The sequence below is a fragment of the Procambarus clarkii genome, chromosome 43 (genome assembly GCF_040958095.1).
Source record: "Procambarus clarkii isolate CNS0578487 chromosome 43, FALCON_Pclarkii_2.0, whole genome shotgun sequence".
NCBI lineage: Eukaryota > Metazoa > Arthropoda > Malacostraca > Decapoda > Cambaridae > Procambarus > Procambarus clarkii.
In genome coordinates, this window is record NC_091192.1 from 12,151,551 (window position 1) to 12,159,304 (window position 7,754).

The following is a 7,754-nucleotide window of genomic DNA, read 5'->3' on the forward strand; positions in this document are numbered from 1 at the left end:
TCCATCCTACAATATTACTAATATCATAATATTATAAAGCATCGCGATTTCATTATAATACTAAAAAAATTATTAAATGACATTCACACAGAATATAATAGTTCCCCCCTTCGAAATTGGTCTTCTATGGCAGCGGGAAGTTCAGAATATAATGTACCTGTTTTATGGGGTTATTGTGGGAAATTTTTACCCACTATATCTATATTATTATCTAAGAAATGTATTATTTCTATATCATATCAGAATCACTATAGATTCATTATACATCTGGATCATACATGACAATGTCACCTATGATCACGTACACCATAGGGCCCTATAGGTGCCTATGTGACTTTGTGCATGATTTCTCAAAGATCCTGAAGCTTCTAGAAGGATTTCTTAATTAAAAAACTATTGGAACAATTGAATTGATTTCTGGTAGGGACTAAATCCAATCCTTAATAAGAATCAATAGTGCTAACAAGTACTACTTATAATCTTTAAATCCTATATCTAATTATATTATAATCACATCTTATCTCAATCATATGTCTAGACAGTAAAAATAATCAATCAATATTCATTGAAGGCTACCTTGCTCAGGAAGCATTGGGGGATGGGGGGGGGGGGGGCGATGGCTGGGAAAGAAGTGCCCATAACACCCTGAGCCAGAACGTATGTGTTTACAAACAGTGAAAACGTGTGATGGTGCCTTGCGAACAATTATTCAGCTTAGGACACCTTATCCAATTATCTTTATCACCAGTGATTACTCTCTAGAACTGGGGGAGTACCTGGACAATATATCTACAAGGAAAAATTCCTAGAACATATCTTAAATAAATGTAGAGTGGAGCACACAAGGTATCGCTGTCTCCACCTTCACCATCATCACTTATCTAACCTATTGGAACCACAATTAAGGACATAATCAATTAGCAACGCTACTAGAACATTATACCACAAAGCTGTGATATAAAATATTCTGCCTAAACTCGACAAGAGAGTTATCTGGTCTGGCACACTTGTCAGACAGGCACCCGGCATTCAGAGAAGTATATTGAATGTTGTTTAGTGTATTAATTGGCCAATTGTATGCTTGTATAACTTTAATATATCCAATAAGTCTGTCTGTCGGTTATAGAGTGGGGCAATACCTCATATTTTACTAAGTTTATTAATATTGTTGTGCCTGAATCTTTTACAGGACCTCAGACACTCCAGACATTCATTACCTCACAAGTGTTCCTAGTCTGGGAAGAGTTTCAGTCAGGCTGACTGAACCTCTTCATATAAATTGTATATATCTATATATATATATACACTTAATCATATAAATTAAGTTAACAATTGCTTACTTAGTCATCATATAAGTTTATCTAATTGAATATAATCTCTTGTACTTAGTTAACAGTACTTAGACCACATTTAAGGTAATTTAACATACTTCCACAATTTAAATTGTTGTGTTCATAGTATAAGAATATATTGGCTGTTAATAGTTATGGTGCTAGACTGGACTATGTACATGTTTAAATCCCTGATTTAAACAGAACCAGTGTTCAGTCATAGAACTGAATTTAATAAAATCTTATCCTTGTATTAGAAATACAAGCTGATGTGAGATAATTGCCTGCAGGTGGATTGTGGAACTTCTATCAACTGCTTCATTCACCCCCACCTGCCCCTTACAGCCCACAGTCTGTCATTAGGAAAAGAGGAGCTAGGAGTTATGACCTTATCTAGAGACTTTAGCTGAATTAATTTTCCATACAATAATTTTTTTATTTTTAGTTCAGTACAAGTCCCCTAGCAGTTCTCCTCTCATATCAATCGTGGCAGTTTTTCCCCACAGTTATGGCCATAGTTTAATAAGCAGGAATACTTAAATGGTCATGAGGTCTTAAATGGTTCCCTTTCCAGAAATCAATGAATAATATATATTGCTATATGAAGGCAAAAATCGGATTTGAATTTGTTTTCTTTTCAAACTATTTTCGTAGGCGGGCATCCTGGTAGCGGTGTTAATGCGGCCCTGTCTCGCTGTTCCCTGTTGAATGGTGGCGACATTACCCAGCCTATGTCCATCCACTACCACAGACCATTTCCTCAGGAGACAATTCATATATGGTACAAACAGAGCAAGAACTTGGCAATGTGATGTTATAGTGGCCAGAATACGCCTGGGATATAGACATATCTGGCAGCTTTCGCAAAACCCAAATGTCGAATACACCTTGTGTCAACCTTGTGTAAATAACAAATACACCTTGTGTCAACCTTGTGTAAATAACAAATACACCTTGTGTCAACCTTGTGTAAATAACAAATACACCTTGTGTCAACTTTGTGAAACTGTCGAATACACCATGTGTCAACTTTGTGTGTGTCCTATACACCGTGCATAAACTTTGTGAAAGTGTCGAATACACTTTGTGTCAACTTTGTGAAAGTGTCGAATACACTTTGTGTCAACTTTGTGAAAGTGTCGAATACACTTTGTGTCAACTTTGTGAGTGTCCTATACACCATGTGTCAACTTTGTGAAAGTGTCGAATACACGGTGTGTCAACTTTGTGAAAGTGTCGAATACACGGTGTGTCAACTTTGTGAAAATGTCAAATACACCGTGTGTCAACTTTGTGAAAGTGTCGAATACATCATGTGTCAACTTTGAGAAAGTGTCGAATACACTTTGTGTCAACTTTGAGAAAGTGTCGAATACACCGTGTGTCAACTTTGTGAAAGAGTCCAATACACCGTGTGTCAACTTTGTGAAAGAGAAAACATGCACTCCCTTGAACATTATATTGTAGAATGTCCCACATTAACTTTCGCCCTCCTGGGCTAAGGTATGCTGAACTCTGTAACTACTATATGAGTACTGGAACACGTGATGATATATTGGACTTGTACCCAAGATTGACTATGTAATGCATCAATTATACAATGTATGTGACGTAACTATAACCTGAGCTTGTAAAAGCATCTTAATCACCTTCAGTTGTTAAGGGCTTAATAACACACTAGTTTATATAGCAGTTCTCTTACCCCTGTCAAAGTAAGAGACAAATATATGTGTATGTATATTTACATGTATGTATATATATGAATGTGTGTGTGTGTGCGTGTGTGTGTGTGTGTGTGTGTGTGTGTGTGTGTGTGTGTATGTATATATGTATGTGTATACAGAATATGCGGAAGCTGGTCAGATTGCATATTGCCTTTGTAAACACACATTAATGACATTATGTAAAAAGACACATCAAACACTGTTTATGTAGGACAGACGTAAATCTGCGTATTTATGTATCTATGTATGTAGGTTTGATTTTTTCATGTGGTTTGTGCCACACGAAAGACTGATTAAAAAGATAGAAGCTCATGGTATTGGGGGGTGCCATACTAAGATGGATTAAGGCATGGCTACACCAAAGAAAGCAGAGAGTTAGTATAAATGGGGTTAAGTCAGAGTGGGAAAATGTTGTAGGTGGAGTGCCTCAAGGCTCTATATTAGGACCTCTGCTGTTTATAATATATATATAAATGATTCATATATATATTTCATTAGATTCAGGTTTGAGTAGCAATATTAGCAAATTTGCTGATGATACAAAAATCGGTAGGGTAATTAACACAGAAGAAGACTCTTTATCACTTCAAGGATTATTGGTAAAAAAAGAAGTAAGAATGGGGAAGTCAGGTTAGAACAGGAATTTGTACAACTGGTTAGAAATGTTAAAAAAGAGATTAGGAAAGCAAAAAGAAACTATGAAGTTCGCATAGCAGAGCAAGCAAAGTCAAATCCTAAAGGGTTTTTTCAGTTATATCGAACTAAGACTAGGGAAAGGATAGGTCCATTAAAATCTGAGACAGGTCAAATAACGGATAATGACAAGGAGATGAGTAGTATTTTTAACAAATATTTTATATCTGTATTTACTAAAGAAGAACTTAACAATATGCCTTCAGCCGAACAAGTCTATGTGGGTAGGGATGAGGACAGGTTGACTAGTTTAGCAGTTACCAGGGAGGATGTACTTAAACAATTAGAAAAACTAAAACCAAACAAATCCCCAGGGCCGGATGAAGTGTTTGCCAGGGTGCTTAAAGAATGCAAAGAGGAGCTTTCCGAGCCACTGTCTACCATATTTAATAAATCAATAGAGTCAGGCAGAGTGCCAGAGTCATGGAAGGTAGCTAATGTGGTACCAATTTTTAAGAAAGGAGATAGATCACTTGCGTCAAACTATCGGCCAATTAGCCTAACGTCTATTGTGGGAAAGTTGCTTGAATCAATAATTGCAAATACAATTCGTCTCCATCTTGAAAAACATAAATTAATAAATGAGTCGCAACATGGTTTTACAAATGGCCGTTCATGTTTAACAAATTTGCTAACGTTTTATTCCAGCATAGTTGAGGCAGTTGATAGTGGTAAGGATTGTGATGTTGTGTACCTTGACTTTAGCAAAGCTTTTGATACAGTGCCACATGAAAGACTAATTAAAAAAATAGAAGCTCATGGTATTGGGGGTGCTATATTAACTTGGATTAGGGCATGGCTATTCCAAAGGAAACAGAGAGTTAGTATAAATGGGGTTAAGTCAGAGTGGGATAATGTTGTTAGTGGAGTACCTCAGGGCTCTGTCCTGGGACCTCTGTTGTTTATAATATATATAAATGATTTAGATTCAGGTTTGAGTAGCAACATTTGCAAATTTGCCGATGATACGAAAATCGGTAGGGAAATTAATTCGGAGGAGGACTCACTATCACTTCAAGTTGATCTAGATAGGGTTTTGAAATGGTCAAAGGATTGGCAAATGCAGTTTAATGCTGATAAATGTAAAGTTCTGAGGCTAGGTAATGATGATAGAGTTACAAGATACGAGCTAGATGGTGTTGAGATTGTGAAGTCGGATTGCAAAAGGGATCTGGGAGTTATGATTAGTAAGAATTTAAAACAAAAGGATCAATGCATGAATGTTCGTAATAAGGCGAATAGGACACTGGGATTTATTAATCGAAGCGTTAGTAACAAGACACCTGGTGTGGTTCTTAAGCTATATCTTGCTCTGGTTAGGCCCATTTAGATTATGCAGTTCAGTTTTGGTCGCCGTATTATAGAATGGATATAAATTCACTGGAACGTGTCCAACGTAGGTTGACTAAGTTAATTCCCCAAATTAGAAATCTTTCATATGAAGAAAGATTAACAAAGCTTAAGTTGCATTCACTGGAAAGGCGAAGAGTTAGGGGTGACATGATAGAGGTTTACAAGTGGATGAATGGACATAACAGGGGGGATATTAATAGGGTATTAAAAATATCAACACAAGACAGAACACGAAACAATGGGTATAAATTGGATAAGTTTAGATTTAGGAAAGACTTGGGTAAATACTGGTTCAGTAACAGGGTTGTTGATTTGTGGAACCAATTGCCGCGTAACGTGGTGGAGGTGGTGTCCCTCGATTGTTTCAAGCGCGGGTTGGACAAGTATATGAGTGGGATTGGGTGGTTATAAATAGGAGTTGCCTCGTATGGGCCAATAGGCCTTCTGCAGTTGCCTTTGTTGACCAGACCACACACTAGAAATTGAAGAGACGACGACGTTTCGGTCCGTCCTGGACCATTCTCAAGTCGATTGTCGACTTGAGAATGGTCCAGGACGGACCGAAACGTCGTCGTCTCTTCAATTTCTAGTGTGTGGTCTGGTCAACATACTTCAGCCACGTTATTGTGACTCATCGCCTGCCTTGGTTCTTATGTTCAAGTTGATCTAAATAGGGTTTTGAATAGTCAAAAGATTGGCAGATGCAGTTTAATGCTGATAAATGTAAAGTTCTGAGGCTAGGTAATGATGATAAGAGTTATAAGATACGAGATAGATGGTGTTGAGATTGCAAAAGGGATCTGGGAGTTAGGATGAGTAAGAATTTAAAACCAAAGGATCACTACATGAATGTTCGTAATAAGGCAAATAGGACATTGGGATTTATTAATCGAAGCGTTAGTAACAAGACACCTGATGTTGTTCTTCAGTTATATCTTGCTCTGGTTAGGCCCCATTTAGATTATGTAGTTCAGTTTTGGTCACCGTACTATAGAATGGATATAAATTCACTTGAACGTGCGAAGGATGACTAAGTTAATTCCCCAAATTAGAAATCTTTCATATGAAGAAAGGTTAACAAAGCTTAAATTGCATTTACTGGAAAGGCGAAGAGTTAAAGGGTGACATGATAGAGGTTTACAAGTGGATGAATGGACATAACAAAGGGGATATTAATAGGGTATTAAAAGTATCAACACAAGACAGAACACGAAACAATAGAGTATAAATTGGATAAATTTAGATTTAGGAAAGACTTGGGTAAATACTGGTTCGGTAACAGGGTTGTTGATTTGTGGAACCAATTACCGCATAACGTGGTGGAGGTGGGGTCCCTCGATTGTTTCAAGGGTGGGTTAGACATTTATATGAGTGGGATTGGGTGGTTATAGATAGGAGCTGCTTCGTATAGGCGAATAGGCCTTCTGCAGTTACCTTTGTTATTATGATTAGCATTTTATAAGCACAACAATCACCTTCTGTGGTTGATTGTTCAATACATCACTAAAGTATATGTTTAAAAGATCTCTCACCCTGTCCATGGAAGACAAGAAAATGTAAATATGCTGGTTAGCATTGTAAATGTGTGGCCACGTCTGTGATAGAAAATAATAAACATTAGGGTGAAGCGCTTGTCTTCCAACTGTTGAACAGACACATTCTTTTTTATAGGTATACAAGAGGGATCACTCGGCGTTGTCCGGGTCTGTGTCTCCCATCTTTCCAACTATCTATCCGTTCATATATGCATTTATCCATCTATTTCTCTATCAATCCATCTGTCTATCTATCCATCTTTTAGTCCATTTCAAAATAAACCTATTTTTTTTATCCATCTACCCATCTTGTCATCCACATATCCATCTTTCTATCCGTCTATCCACCCATCCATCTATCAATCTATCCATCCATCTACTCATCTGCCTATCCATCCATCCATCTGTCCATCTTCGTGTCCATCAATCTGTGCAGCCATCTATCCATCGATCTATTTATCCAACTAGCTTTCTGTCTCCCCATGCACCTACTCATCTTTCTATCCCTCCAACTATCTTTCCATCTGTCTACTGTCTACCTCTGTCTCTGCCTGTCTCGTTCTCTGTGTCTGTTTCTAAGAGAGGGAGAGAGAGAGAGAGAGAGAGAGAGAGAGAGAGAGAGAGAGAGAGAGAGAGAGAGAGAGAGAGAGAGAGAGAGAGAGAGAGAGAGAGAGAAAAAACTCCTAAGAGCTCATCGTTGCACTATCCAGCGAGTCTAAAATGATGACGTATATCCTGTTGGGATAAGGAGGGGATAGGGGTAGAGAAGTCAATATTCTGAGAGTCGTGAGAGATGAGATATGGTCCCAAATGCGAAAATCACGTACTGTAGTCATTTGAGTACTGATCTGTACCTTACAGTACTCTCAGAGCAGTGATCTGTACCTTACAGTACTCTCAGAGTAGTGATCTGTACCTTACAGTACTCTCAGAGTAGTGATCTGTACCTTACAGTACTCTCAGACCAGTGATCTGTACCTTACAGTACTCTCAGAGTAGTGATCTGTACCTTACAGTACTCTCAGACCAGTGATCTGTACCTTACAGTACTCTCAGACCAGTGATCTGTACCTTACAGTACTCTCAGACCAGTGATCTGTACCTTACAGTACTCTCAG